Source organism: Felis catus, chromosome D3 (assembly GCF_018350175.1).
Source record: "Felis catus isolate Fca126 chromosome D3, F.catus_Fca126_mat1.0, whole genome shotgun sequence".
Classification (NCBI taxonomy): domain Eukaryota; kingdom Metazoa; phylum Chordata; class Mammalia; order Carnivora; family Felidae; genus Felis; species Felis catus.
In genome coordinates, this window is record NC_058379.1 from 83,761,994 (window position 1) to 83,778,215 (window position 16,222).

The window sequence follows — 16,222 nt, forward strand, 5'->3', positions numbered from 1 at the left end:
TAGTTATTTATCTCTAAATTATGTATTTTTGATATCAAAATGTTGAGTTTGGGAAATATTATTCACTGAGGAATTTGAAGGCTTATGATGAATAAAGATTGGCTGGGCACTGTTTCTGTTTTATGGGGATTATAGGTATGTTGCTAAAGGAAAATGTAGAGATAAATGATTCAGCGCGGTTGAAACTATGCAGCCTACGAAGGAATCAGAGATTGTGCATACACACTATCATGTACAGTCAGCTCTAAAATTGACAAATTACCATCTATAAGGACATGGGTAGGTGCCAGTTTCTACCACTTTCTATGGTGATATATTGTTCTGGTATAATGTGGGGAGATGAGAGTGATCTCATCACCCTAAGACTGAGTCAGAACTGGATCTCGTATAGAGTCCAATTTTCATAGCTCAATCCTGTTACCTGATTGAATCACTTCTAACCTGTTGCATATCATTCATTAGCATATCAGAAAGTATTGTATTTCATTGTTTTATATGAGCAAGAGAAGACAGCGCATGGCATAAATCAACTTCAATAATGTTGCTTCTAATGTATTAGTATTTGAAGCTTATCGTAGGTGTGCTTTAATGAATAAGGTCACATAGTAAAAATCTTTTATTTTCAGATTACAGACAGTATAGGAGATAATGTATTCACATTGACTTTTTAATGAATCTGAGATTAATGTCTTTGTTATTTAAAAGAACATTGAGAAATGCACTTTTGGGGCACCTGGGTGGCTTAGTTGGTTAACCCTCTGTTGATTTCTGCTCGAGTCATGATGTCATAGGTTCATGAGTTCAAGCTTCCCATCAAGTTCTGTGCTGATGGAGTAGAGCCTGCTTGGGATTCTCTCTCTCTCTCTCTCTCTCTCTCTCTCTCTCTCTCTTTCTCTCTCTCTCTGCTCCTCCCCCACTCATTCATGTGCTCTCTCTCTGAAAATAAATAAATAATCATTATGAAAAAGAAACACACTTTTGTTTTTATTTGGAGAGAAGCATTTGTTTAAATCTGTTATAAGACTGCATACTTATAGTCTAGTTCATAAAAGTGTTTGATTAATTATCGATTTCTGGATTTGATATGCAATGAAAGCTTAGGTTTTCTTTCTAAGAAAAAACCCTACCAGCTCTGTTTTTTTTCTTTCCTACCTGCTTTTCACCTCTGAGTTCAAGAAGGAATTCTTCCTTTATCTAGCTAGGTGCGTTTTGGGCCGGTTTCCATCCAGCTCATGTTTGTTTCCACGTTGTTTAACACAATATTTAGTATGAAATTATTCACTAAATTTGTGTTTGATGAATTAATGAATCAGTAAATGCATGGATTAATTAAAATTATTAGCAAAGAAATATAAAAACCGTCAACAGATGTCAGTGGATTCATTTTATTGGAAATAATCAGATTAATATAATCTTAGAAATCTCTACAAATAACATTAGAAATCACATTGTTGATCACCTTAATGTCCTTTGTGCTGTTAGGAAAACAGACATAAAAGCTTAAAGGTATTTTTCAGTGTTTTTATAGAGAGAAAATTTATTTAAAAAAATTTTTTTAATGTTTATTTATTTTTGAGAGAGAGACAGACAGAGCAGAAGCAGGGGAGGGTCAGAGAGAGAAGGAGACAAAGAATCTGAAGCAGGCTTCAGGCTCTGAGCTGTCAGCACAGAGCCCCACATGGGTTTGAACCCACAGACCATGAGACCATGACCTGAAATGAAGTCGATGCTTAACTAACTGAGCCGCACAGGCGCCCCTATAGAGATAAATTTTAAAAAGACATGTGACTTCTCCTTATCACATTTGGCCAACCGCCTTCTGTAAAATTACACAAGCACATACATGCATATCAATTAGGGCAAATAAATTATGAAAAATATTTTTTCCTTTAGAGAAAGTCATATTATTGTTTAGAGAAATCAATCTCTTCTTTGTTTGCTAAGGAGAAGTTAATATGTTCAATTAATAGATTAATAGATCATTTTTGGCTTCATTTTTAATTTGTCTTCAGTTATGTTTCAAGGAACTATAATACCAGATGATAGTTCACTAGGATGATCGTCTCAGACTTCCTTTTACTGCCCCAACACATAGCAATCTCTACAGTCTTAAACCAGAATTCACATCTGACATCTCATCACCACATTGAACATTTAAAAATGGTTATATTTGTATTTAGATAAGTAAAAACAAATACTGTTTCTTTTATTGTTTCACACTAAAATCCCTGAAATGTATCCTGAGTCTTTATGTCACGAAAATAATCATGTGTACTTTTCTTGTCTTCTTGTGGCATGTAATGGCTAATTTGTGATACATGGCAAATAATTGTTAATTTCTTCTAAATCTCACCACGTATTTATGACTCACTTCAACATGAATTGCTATATTCATTAGACATACATTTTTAGACGTGATTAAGGAAAAATTTTTAATGCATTTTCCCAGCCTGAAAAATGATACCAAATAATAAATATACATTATTCCTCATGCAATTTTCCTGTGGTTTGACACAATATAATATGAACATATAAATGGCCTTATACAGTGCTTTCTTGTTTCTTTACACAAAGATGTGTGTCCTCAGCGTGGGACACTGATATCTTACAGTTATATGCATGCTGTGTCAAAAGGAATTTGTTTTAAAGGATAGTTAGGTACGGTCTTTTGCAATTTGTTTTCTTCTTTTTAAAATAAGTACATACAGGGGCGCCTGGCGGGGGGGCTCATTCGGTTAAGCGTCTGACTTCAGCTCAGGTCGTGATCTCACAGTTTGTGAGTTCGAGCCCCATGTCAGGCTCTGTGCTGACAGCTCGGAGCCTGGAGCCTGCTTCCCATTCTGTGTCTCCCTCTCTCTCTGCCCCTCCCCTGCTTACTCTCTCTCTCTCTCTCTCTCTCTCTCAAAAATAAATAAGCATTAAAAAAATTAAAAAAAAATAAAGTAAGTACATACAGTTTCAGACTTTAGCCCATGATCTATCATTATTTACTAAAGTTAATATAAAATTTAATAGTGGAAATTAAAATAAAGATCTAGGAGCAGCGTTCAGGATGATAAATAGAATTATCCCATGTTTTTAGGGCAAAAGAAAAAAAAAAGACAAGTGGGCCTTGTTAGTCTTACATTTTAATTTTTTACCCCCAAAAAGCACCCTATATATTGTTTTGTATAAGTGTGCCAACTGAGAAAATTACATCAAAGTTAGATGATTCCAAACTATTAAATGGTATGTCATATTATGTGGTATGGTTGAAATAATTTATATACCCTCAATCTATTTGCTAACTTTCCACAACATATTTTATAAGTATACTGTTTCAATGGGGTTATTCTAGTCATTAAAATTTCCCCTGTAGTAAAGTAGATAATTGCCAATAGAAATATATTTTGTTAAATTTCAGAAATCTCACAAGCTAGTATTATTCACTTATTCTCATATTAAGGAACATTAATTTTGTTCCTTATTTTTCAAAAAGGACAGAAATTCAAACTTGAAAAACCATTAATGTCTGACTGTATTCTGTTTCCTTTTTAGAAGCTAAGCTTTGATGGAAATAGGATTATCCAGCTATGTTTAATATAGCAAAAGTTCATTGTATCAGCTATTAATAATGCCATTAACTATAATTAAGATAATTTCTTTCTGTGCGAGAAGTTCTTATTGAATGTTGATCTTCTTGACTTTTTCTTTATATCCCAAATGTGTGGTTAAGTTCAAAAAAAGGTTTCATTTTCTGTATTTAATTAGATGATTTTCTTTTGATCCTACCAATACATAGTCATTCAAATGATTTTATTGAAATACACTTTTTTTTTCTTATACTTCCCTCAATTTACTACTAAAAACAAAGGTGCCATCTTCCTGTGTTTATTGTATAAAACTAGGTTGTTTGCTTCTATTTTTAATAAAATTTTATTGATACCTGATTTGTTTAATTTTGAACTATTACAAATATTTATATAAATTTATTGAGGACTATATTGACAATTTTCTTTAAAAAAAGTGAAAATCGTATGTTGATAAAAATAAATGTTTTAATTGTTCAGAATGTCTGTCATTCCTGTTATTTTTTTTTAAAGTTTATTTATTTATTTTTTTTAGTAATCTCTACACCCAGTGTGGGGCTTGAACTCACAACTTCAGGATCACAAGTTGCTTACTCCACCGACTGAACCTCCCGGGCACCCCTGTTTTTAGTGCTTTTTATTTATAAGAAATATTTGCAAGATTCTGAAGTGGCATGTACACTAATACCATCACTCTGTTTCCATCTTCTCCTCTTATTCTTCCTTCTTGGGTGGCTTTTCTCTTAGTTTAACTGCCTGTTTTGTAGGAGATGACTTTGATTCTCAGTTCCAGAAGAGATTTTCCTCGTTGCTGGTTCCGCTACTTCCTGCTCTCTAAGCTTTCTGTCTCTACAATTCGTCTGGCAGAACATCCACCTATGAATAGAACTCATTTTGTTTATCCTTCCTCTGGTTAGTTAATGGGCGTTTGCATTTCTCTCGCTTTGGGTAATTATCAAAACTGCTACTTTAAACATGAGTGTGCAGATCTGTGCATAGATCTATTATGTTTTCATGTCTCTTGTCTAGCTACCCAGAAATCGAATTCCTTGGTGGTACATTAAATTTCAGTTTGCTATCTTAAGAAGCTTCCCAACTGTTTCCGTGAAGACCATACCATTTGCAATCACACCAAAAATAAAAGAAGGTTCCGGTTACTTCACATTCGCACCCGTGTTTGGCACTGTCTTCCTTTTGGATCATTGCCATCCTAAGAAATATGATGGGATACCTCAGTGTGGTTTTGATTTGCTTATTTTTTTTAATGTTTATTTATTTTTGAGAGAGGGAGACAGAGTACGAGTGGGAAAGGGGCAGAGAGAGAGAGAGAGAAAGAGAGAGAGAGAAAGAGGGAGACACAGAATCAGAAGCAGGATCCAGGCTCTGAGCTGTCAGCACAGAGCCTGACATGGGGCTCAAACTCACAGACGGTGAGATCATGACCTGAGCAAAGTCCGACGCTTAACCGACTGAACCACCCAGGTGCCCCAGATTTGCATATTTTTAATGATACACAATGCTGATCATCTTTTCCTCTATTCAGCCGCTATTCATATGTTTTTTTGTTGGAAATGTCTTTTAACTCTTGAGTGCATTTTTATATGTGTTCTTGGTCTTATTTATATAGTTTTTGTGCTCTGTATATATTCAGAATGCAAATCCTTTAATATAATTTGCATATATTTTCTCTCATCTAGGACTTTGCAATTTTGAATTTGTGTGTTTTAAGGGACCAAATTATTTAATTTTTATAAAGTCCAATTTATCAAATTTTCCAGTATATATTGTACTCTTGAACTCATATCTACAAATCTTTGCCTAAATCAAGAACAGAAATATTGTAGCCTCCTATTTTTTAATTCAAAATTTTAATGCATCTGTTTAGGTCTGTGATTTATTTTGAATTATATTTTGATGTGATTTTTTGAATTATATTTTGGTGTGATTTATTTGAATTATATTTTGGTGTGGTATGAGGTGTCTAGCTTTTGAAATTTTGTTAATTAATTAAAATTTTCATATAGCTATCCAAAGCATTTTTTAAAAAAAATTTAATGTTTATTTATTTCTGAGACTGAGAGAGACAGAGCATGAGTGGGGGAGGGACAGAGAGAGAAGGAAACACAGAATCAGAAGCAGGCTCCAGGGTCTGAGCCGTCAGCACAGAGCCCGACGCAGGGCTTGAACTCACAAACCGTGAGATCATGACCTGAGCCAAAGTCGGTCGCTCAACCGACTGAGCCACCCAGGCGACCCTCCAAAGCATTTTTTAAGGACTGTCTTTTCTCTAATCAATTGGTTTGGAACCTTAGATGAAAACACTTGAGCATCAGTGTGAGTTTGTATTTCTAATATCTGTACTGTTCCATTGTTCTATAGACTTGTCCGTATACCAGTATCATTGTCTTAAGTGTAACTTTATGGTAAATCTTCAAATTGGACAGTGCAAATTTTGAAAGTTTCGATAGTGTTCTATCATGGCAGACATCACTTTAATCAAGTGATCCAAATTAACGTCTCATACATGGGACTAATAGCCATGTGTATTTTCTGATATGCTAAAAACACCATGTCATTTCTGGTTTATTCCTTCCCCAAATCTACAATCTGTACCAGATAAATCCAGCCTGAGGGATATTCTACAAAGTAAATGGTCTGTACTTTTGAAAATACCCCAGTGATAAACAAAAAAGATGGATGAACTACCCGATTTAGAGGCAACTAGAAACATGATAGCCTAATGCACCTATAATACTGTATCAGTTTCTGGACAAGCAGTATTTGTTTTATAAAGTAAGTTAGAGGAATAATTAGGTGAAATTATAACATACTCAGTAGATGAGATAATTGGATCAATATTAATTTCCTTATATTTATAATTGCACTGTGCTTACATGAGAGAATTTCCTTATTTTACAGACATATATAATAAAGAGATCAGAAGAAAGGGGACATTAGATAGACAAGTCACTTTTAAAAAATTCAGAAAAAATACACACGTGTGTATAATGTGCTATATACGTAAATATATGTGTAAATACATATATTTGTACACATATATATAAACCTACAAATAGATAATAAGAGATCAGTAGATGGATTGATAAACAATATAATTACATGGTAGTTTTTGTGAAATTTAGATGAAAAATGCATGGAAATTCTTTGTAATATTTTTTCAGCTTTCCTATAAATCTGAAATTGTCTCATAATACAAATTTTAAAAGTAGATAAAAAACAAAATGTGATGACTTTATAAATTCTACACAAGTTTATGCATAAAATAATTTAAAATTTTATCAAATGTCTTAAGATTTGACCAAAATATCACAAATATTTAAAAGCATTTTTTAAGAGCTTAAGCCTGAGTCAGGACTGAATAGTTCAAAACCCTTAGATAATTTGAATGAATTACAATTTTTGTGGATTGCAAATACATGCTGAAATGGAATAATTTTACTATTTTTTATTTATCCCATCCTCTTTTCCAAAAAAAAAAAACTCTTTAAATTTAAGAGTTTCTATACCCAGAAAGATAATTATAGCAGAATGATGTTGAAGTAAATTGTGCCAACTTTGTTTATACATAACAACAAAGCCAAGTTATTTTCTACATTCTTACATGATCATTATGGAAAGTACTTTGTGCTAAGAAAACATTATGTTGTTGTCACTGCCAGAAAACAAATAATTCTTCTAAAGCATTGTTAGAATGATTATAAAATTGTGTTTACAAATCCTGTAGAAAGAAAAGTTTTAATCATTTTCAATTTAAAGCTCCGCATTTTGAATGGAAAACATTTCAGTGAGTGGAGGATGTAACACATAATATTATATATAGTTGTATGAAAATAAAGATGAACTCTTCCTGGTAATTTTATTTCTTTGTTGTTTGTTTTGTTATGGTCACATGCACAAGAATAGCAGTAGAGAAACTTTAGTCTGTATTTATGTTTTCATTCTTCCCACACCACACTGAAAATGAAAATGTGCTGAGTTTTCTTCGGGGTAGTTCTCGAGATATCATGCTTTTATAACACATACGGCTAATTTTCCTTCAGCAGGCAAAATATAAATATTTGATATCACAATTATATAATGAAATGAATATCCTGATTTTGTTCAACTGCCCCGCAGGAATTTAGTGCATTGGCAGAACTGATGACCCAAAAATTTTACAAAAAATAAATTTAGAAGTTGTTACATATCTGGGTCTATCTTTAAGAAATTAGAATGTAATGAAATCTAATGAAGAGAGTGACTGTTTTTTAAGATACATCTCATTTAAGCATATGCTTGAGGGGAATTAAATATTTGTGAAAATAAATTTGTAAACATCGTTTTTCTTCCATGGATTTCTTCCTTGAGTAGGATGGTGATTTGGGTACCATAACCAATAAAGCCATGACAATCTGTGTCCCTATATCTTTTGAAAATCACTGACACACTTTGATGGGTATGTTTGCCCTTCGTTATTAAAACCATGACTCTACAGTGACCACTGTCATATGTTGTCATATCATACAGTACAAATTATATTATATTAGTTTCAGTATACCCTTTGATCTGGTTATCGATTTAATTAGGGAAAAAGACTGGTGAAAAGAGAATCAAAGTACTTTTCAGAAAGTTATTTTATCAGCAGTTGCATTTTTAAAATGTTTCCAGTTAGAAATTTCTGTGATAGAAATCATAAGGGGGGTATTCTTTCTTTGCGAATGTTAAAAGAAAGTAGGAGACTTGATATTAATGATGATAAAATAGGTACCTGTATTCCGATATTTTTATCAATACCAAATAAATGGAAAAGAAAGAAACATCTAGAATCATCAGAAAAGCATTGCTAAAGTTAAAAACAAAGTCTTGAAACTACATATTAAAAGTGTAAAATATAATTTGCACCTAGAATAATCAACATCAAGACATAGTCCAGTGAAGTTACTGGCCTTTAAGTACAAGGAAAAATTATAAAAATGAAAATATTGGTATGTACTAAACAAAAACAAACTAAGCTTGTTACCAGATTATTGATCCAGAGCAAAAGACCAACCTTTCGTACTAGAAAATATTTTAAGAATCTCCATGAAGAAAATGCAATGCAAGATTGTGTTTCTGTCTACGTATACCATCTTCAAATATATGTGCTATAGTCCAAATTTTAGGAACATGAAGTACTCAGAGATATTTAACTCATGAACCTCTCTAGGGTATTTGCTAGAAAGGGAATACCAGACAACCTTGCAATGATTGCATGAACTTCATTAGCTTATGCACTGATGCATCTATTCACAGAATAAAGAATAAAAGGAACAAATAATATGATGAAAATACACTACACAATTGTTACGTGTTCTGATAATGTAGAAATAATATGATACACCAAATGGGAAATTTTGGTTCTACCTGTGAGGGAATACTCACATTGAAAAATCCTCTTTCTGGAAAGACTTGAAAAAAGTATAAGATACATAGAGAAGCTGTTTGAAAACCTTGGAACACAACAGATACAGGCAGAAATTGAAAAGCCACTATTCCTCTGAAACAGAGAAGTCTTGTGAGCAAGATACACTCTCAGTTTTTCTCCCTGAGGGTACTTGCCGCTGGGGCACAGGCAAACAGAAACCTAAAGAAAACTGCAGCCTCCGTGGGCTGAATAGACAGGTCAAAGGTCACAGCTGCCCAAACTGCTGAGTTGTGAGGGGCAGGTCCAGGCAGTCAGTGAAGAGGCTGAAGGGAAACCCAAACATCTGTGTGGATTATCACTTCAAAAAAATTTTTGCAGACTTTTAAGATAAGCATGCACAGGGCATAATTGTAAGAAACCCCCCAAAAAACCAAAACAAAACAAAAAAAACAAACCAAAAACCATAATAGCTAGTAACCTAGAAAGCAAAGGAGAGCTTTCTTCAGCCATGCAATGCTGAGAAGAGAGAAGTCAGAGTTTGGGTTAAGATTACACAAGGGTCTGGGTGCCTGTGGGACTCAGTGGGTTCAGCAGCTGAATTTGGCTCAGGTCATGATCTCCTGGTTCCTGGGTTTGAGCCCTGCATGGGGCTCTGTGCTATCTCAGAGCCTGGAGCCTGCTTCGGATTCTGTGTCACCCTCTCTCTCTGCTCCTCCCCTGCTTGTGCTTGTGCTCTCTCCCTCTCTCTCTCTCTCTCTCTCTCTCTCTCTCTCTCTCTCTCAAACATGAATAAATGTTAAAAAAAAAAAGAGTTAAAAACAGAAAGATTACACAAGCGTTACACTCCAGGTATAGGGTAGTGTACTATACCTTTAACTTTAAAGAGAAATCTGAAATTAAAATTAAAGAGATATCAGATATAAACCAGCCTTACCAATGCCTAAATTAACCTGGAACAGGATGAACATGATCTGTTTGCTTTCCACCTTCCCAGCAGAAAAACGCTTACCGCTCTGCCCTTGGGGAGAAGATACCATTAGCCTGGACTTTGACAGACTTTCAAACACAATGTCAGTCATTGGATAAAACATGGATAAAAAAAGCCTAATCCCTGAAAATGAAGATAGAGTAATAGAAAATAGGTCTAGACATTGAGTGACTAATACATTTCAGTTATTAAATAGGGACTTTAAAACAAATATGATTAAAATTTTCTCAAAGGTGTCTGACGTGTATATAAATGAGTACAATATAAATTTTGAAAGCAAAATTAAGAATTAAGTACAGTTTCATAGCTTAGGGAGAACAGAACAAAGGCTTAATGGGCAGAACAACAGGAAATCTAGGTTGAAGCACAGTGTTAAATTAATTAAACAAGGAGGCCGGGAGACTGTGCTGGCTCTAACACCATGGTGACTTATGTAAGGAAACCAAATCTAAGCCTGTAAATATCTAAGTTTATGAAATTGACACCTAAGAACAACTAATCACAAAGAGCCAAATAGGCTTAAGCTATAGCCAACTAATAATTTCCTTCCTCTTCCACATTTTCTTTATGAAAGTCTCTCCTGAGCTCTTGTTGATGGAGAATTCCCTGATCACTACCAGTTTGGACTTGCCCAGTTTGAACCAATTTTTGCTGAAATAAACTAAAAAAAAAAATTATATACTTCAATTTATCTTTAAAAAAACAGCGAGATAAAAGGGAAAATCACAAAAGAGAAAAAAATCGAACATGAAGAATGTTGCATATATTTGTAATTGGGGTTCAAGACGGAGAAGGTAGAGAGAGTGGCGAAGATGCTATATTTGAAGTGTATTTGCCAAGAGTTTTTTAAAGGTGATAAAAAATATTAAATCACAGGCCAAGAAGCTGACAACATCCAAGCTCTATATTAAAACTGGCTTAAAACACATGGGTGGATTTGTTTTAGAAATAGGCTTGAATAATCAAACATAAAAATACAATTTTGAGAAAATCAAGGAAGTTTGATCATTAACGAGATTACATGATGTCAATAAATTATCTCTAATATTGTTAAATGTGATGATAGCATTCTGTGCACATAAAAGTAATCTGAGTTGTTTTTTTGGAGATGCGTAGAGGAATCTGAGGGGTAAAGTTATACAATTATCTGTGATATTCTTTAAAATATTTAATATTCTGCAAACAAATATTTTTAAAACATAGATTCATAGTGGAAACAGAAGCATGTCAGCTGACACTCTCTCATTTATACCTTGTAATGGTTTCCAATCTACAGTTTCCTAGTAAGACTTGTTTCTTAAGTTACTCATCCTGTTTGTCATGGTTAACTCAATTAAAATTAGGTGATTTTCTGCTTAACTAGATGTAATTAATTAAAACACATCTCAAAACACCTAATTTGGAAGAGTCCCTAAAGCCATACCCACCCTCTCTGCCCAAGCCATTTCCATTAGGATATCTCAGATGCCCGAGTTGTTGCTGGGCACTGAAACAGAAGGACCAAGTGATGGTATGACAAGGAATCTGTGTATCATCTATTACGGAAGCAAAATGCTTCTTTGTAAATTTCACATATACATACATAATTCTCTATAATGTCATCTATGAAGAAAAATATAATATATATGTTAAAATTTATAATATCTAATTTCTGTACTCCATGGTCTTTGCAGCCTCACATAGGTATATACAAAATGCTTTGGATAACATCCCCTTTTTTGTTTTTTGGTTTTTTTTTGATAATGCAATCGGTACACCCAACATGGGGTTTGATCGCATGACCCGGAGATCAAGAGTCACATGCTCTACTGGCTGGGCGGCCAGACACCCCATGGATAACGTTGATTTAAATGGCCTCAATTTGACCTGTTTGAATTCAAACACTACCACAATTTGATATTAGGCATCTTGGTACATTGCCATGAACACATTTTATATAACAAAAAATCACCACTAGCTCATAACATATACATACTTTATAGTATTTATTGGATGTGTAAAAAAATATAAATGTGTCCTTTTGTGATATTTGCTTCTAAAGGTGCTGGTCTTAGGAACTTTCTTAAATGATGAGATGAATGAATTTGATTCAAAGATATCTTTTTGCTTTACTTGATAAAACCCTCTGCCTACTTCACTACTCCAAGGACTTTTGTACTGCTTTCATAATTAAGGCCATCAATCTTGAACATTTTTATGGCTGATTGTGGTACAAGACTGCTTGGCTAAGCCTCTGAAAAGTAAATGATTATGGAGTGTAGTTTTCTATGGCAATTTCAGCTTTGACTTTGTCTTTGGTTTCCACAGTCTGTTACCCACTACTGTGGATGAGATGCTTATAAATAAGAGCTTTGGTGGTTAATGTGCGTACTTGGAATGACAGAAAACAAAGAAACAAAAACACAAAGCAAAACTCAGATTCCTGAGATGCAATGTAACCAGACCTATAAGAAGTTACACTTAAACCCTAGTTCTCTCACTTCTTTCCAGATTAAGAATTATATGTGTTTTTTTTTTTAATTATGGCCATTTTACTATGTTGGAAAAAAATCATTTTCCCCTCAGCACAAAAGTAATTTCTACATAGCTTTGGTATCCCAAGCAAAGATTGGGATAGATATACATACATATATATATATATATATATATATATATATATATATATATATATATACATACACACACATACACACACACACACACACACACACACACACACACACACACACAAAGACATTTACCAAGATTGGGAGTCTCAGTGCCCAATATCAAGTCTGTTAAATTGCTCCCTAGTCTGGTTGCTCTAAAGGTCTGGGCTGCTAACACTACTGATTTCTTGGCCAGCTTAATAAACAAAACCCAGTGACCTATGTAGTATTGCAGTATTTGCAGTATCTGTGTCCTAGAATCCTTCTCTGCTTTTCCACCTCTTAAAAAGCAAAGCAAAAAAAAAAAAAAAAAAAAAAAAAAATCACCAGTATAATTTCCAGCAAGCCCGGCATTTCCAGTATTGACAATTCAAAAAGTTACAATAGGCAGGAAACAATTTCAATGGGTAGATACAAAAATTATAATAACTATTTTTTACTAAAATATATCCCATCCTATAGGGGCTCTGAACCCAATTTCAACACGTGTTAGCCAGCGGGATGGTTTTCCTACAGCACAAAGCAATTCTCTGCTCTACAAGCTGGGTGACCTACAATTCAGCTTGATTCTGACACTATTTATCAGTAGATAGCATCAGATTCCACGGTTTGAGGGCTCAGTCTATAAGACCCCCCATCCCCACCCCTCACCCCCAACTGCTGTCCATGGGACACCTCAGACACCAAGTGAAAGTCCAGGCTTCTGATAGACCAGTTATAGATTGCAGTTTTCAGTGACCCCCACCTGAGGTTTGTTTAATTTGCTAGAACAGCTCATAGGACTCAGGGAAATATTTACATACTAGATCACCAGTATATTATGAAAGCCTATAACCCAGGAACAGCCAGATAGAAGAGATGCCTAGGGCAAGGTACCGAGAAGGAGCCTGGGGCCTGTGTTTCCTCCGGACACACCACCCTTCCCAACACATGGAGACACATACCGTTTCCATTTGTTCACCAACCCAGAAGCTTTATAAACTCTGTCCTTTTGGGGTTTTATGGAAACTTCATTACAAAGTCATGGCCGATTAAACCATTAGCCATTGGAAACTGTTTCAATTTCCAGCCCTTTCCCCTCCCCTGAGGTCAGCAGATGAGACTGAAAGTTTCAACCCTCCCATCAGCCAATAGGTTTCCCTGGCAACTAGCCTCCTCCTTCCGTGTGCAGGGTCCAAAAGTCACTTCATTAACATAACAAAAAGACATCCTTAGCATTCTCCTCAGGTGATTTCAAGGGCTTTAGATATTCTATGCTGGAAATGGAGACAAAGACCAAAAATATATTTATTAGAAATCACAATATCACAATATTTTGTGCAATAATGAAAATATGTTTAATTTTTGGCAACAGTATTTTAAGTTCAAAATTGAAGAAAAGATAAATAGATCAATGCTTTTTTTTTTTTTAATCTTCCAGTTTGTAAGTGAAAACCCTGCATCTGTCTTTTATAAAAAGAGACCAATCTTAGGTTTTTTTTCAGGCACTTAGTGTTTGAATATCGTCATTTTACTGTTCAATTTTGTAATGGCAATATCAATAGAAAATATGCATCATTCCCCCATGTTTTAACATGTATAGTGTGGAAATATAGACTCTTAGTTTTTTTCTTTAATTTTTGAAATAATTTTAGATATACAGAAAATTTGACAAGACGGTGTAGAAATTTCAGAATTTTCTACAGAAAATTCAGAAACAATTTCAGTTTCCTCTAATGTTATCTTGTATTATCATAATATCTTTGTCAAATCTAAGAAATCAAAATTGTCACATTACAATTCACTAACCTCCAGCTTTTTTGGATTTCACCAGTTTCTCCATGAAGGTACGTTATCTATTCCAGGATCTGATCTGGGATACCACCTTGTATCTACTGATTCCGTCTACTTAGCCTGTTGTGGTTTCTGCGACTTTCCTTATGTTTGATTACTTTGACAGTTGTGAGTGTTGGCAAGTCTTTTAAAATACATCACTCATTTTAACTCAGCTTGGGTTTCTAAAGTTTCTAACTGATAATCAGACTGAGGTTATGGCTGTTTAGAAGGAATACCACAGAAGTGATGTGCCCTTCCTATCCTGTCCCATCCCATCATATCACATGAGGGCAACAAGATGGCCACATAATAGCATCACTGGTCACTTGGTTAGGTGGTCACTTGGTTAGGACAGAGGGGTCCAGTCTTCTCCATCGGAAGGTATTAATTTTCCCTTTCTGTACTCTAAATTGAAATCCATTTCACATGATAGATGGGGAAACGAACTTCCACCTCCTGAAACGGGAGTATGTGTACATGTTATTTAAGATACTTTTTTTAAGATTTGTCTCTTTTCCACATTAATTTACTTTTCAATTATTCATTTATATCAGGAGAGACCCATGTGTTTTTATTTTGTGCTTTGGGTTATAATCTGGAACTATGTGATTCATTTTGTTGCTAATATTGTTCCAGATTTGGACATTGGGAACTTTCTAGGTAGATTCTGGTGTCCCATTGACGTATACCTATTCTTTTATTTTTGAGTACTTCTTTACTTTTTTGGGCTACAAGAGTGCCAAGCTCATCTTGTGTTTTCCTTTTACCAGTCTAGAATCAATCAGTGCTCTAAAGAAACTCAGCTTCCTTTTATTGGAAATTGGTATTTTATTGGTTTATTTTATTGGATATTGGTATTTAGAAATAAGATTTAAATGTTGGGAGTGTTATGTGTTACTGGGGTTCATTGCTTCTAGGGGTTGAAGGCAGAAAGAACCAAATAGTATATGTATGTTTCTACATCTACCCAGCTAACACATACATATGCTTACACACACACACACACACACACACACACACACAAACATAAGTCCATACTGATGTCTCCAACTGTAATCCAGCACCACAGGATTTATTATAGCCTGGTTCTCCTGCTTATCTGTATCTTTTCTGGCAGTGAAAAATCTGTATCTCACCATCCACCCTCCATTCACTTATTTGTTCAACCCCAGTATCTATGAAAAGTAGTTTCGGAATTGTTAACTCATACCTCCATGAAAAACCAACTTACTGATTACAGTGTTTATATATTGTTCATTTTACCTTGAACTCACAATTTGTAGCCAAAACACCATTTTCCAAACTTACCATGTCTGCTTTTTCCTTCCATACCCTGTTTGGTGCTCTTAGGTCAGATTTTTTATTACAGTCCCATTCATCTGTCATAGTCTGCATTCCATCTTGGGATCCCTTGACATTCTGGTTCATGATTCTTTTATTTGTTTTGATAGTTTGTTTCCTGATTTTTGAAAAATTTGCCTATATTAAAATTTCCCCTTTGTGATGAACAGTTCTGTGTGTTTTGATGAATGCATAGTTGTGTATCCACTACCCCAATGCAATATAAAATAGTTCTATCATCTTAAAATTCCCCTGCGTCCCCTTTGCAGAAAAGACCTCCGCCCCCAATCTTTATCACTTATATGTTTTCTAAACCTATGGTTTTGCCCTTTATAGAATGTCATGTGAATGGAAATCACGCAATATGTAACTTTTCATTTCTGGTCCCTTCGTTATAAAAATGCATCTAAAATTGATACATATTATTCCTGTTGCACCACATCCTTGCCTATCAGTA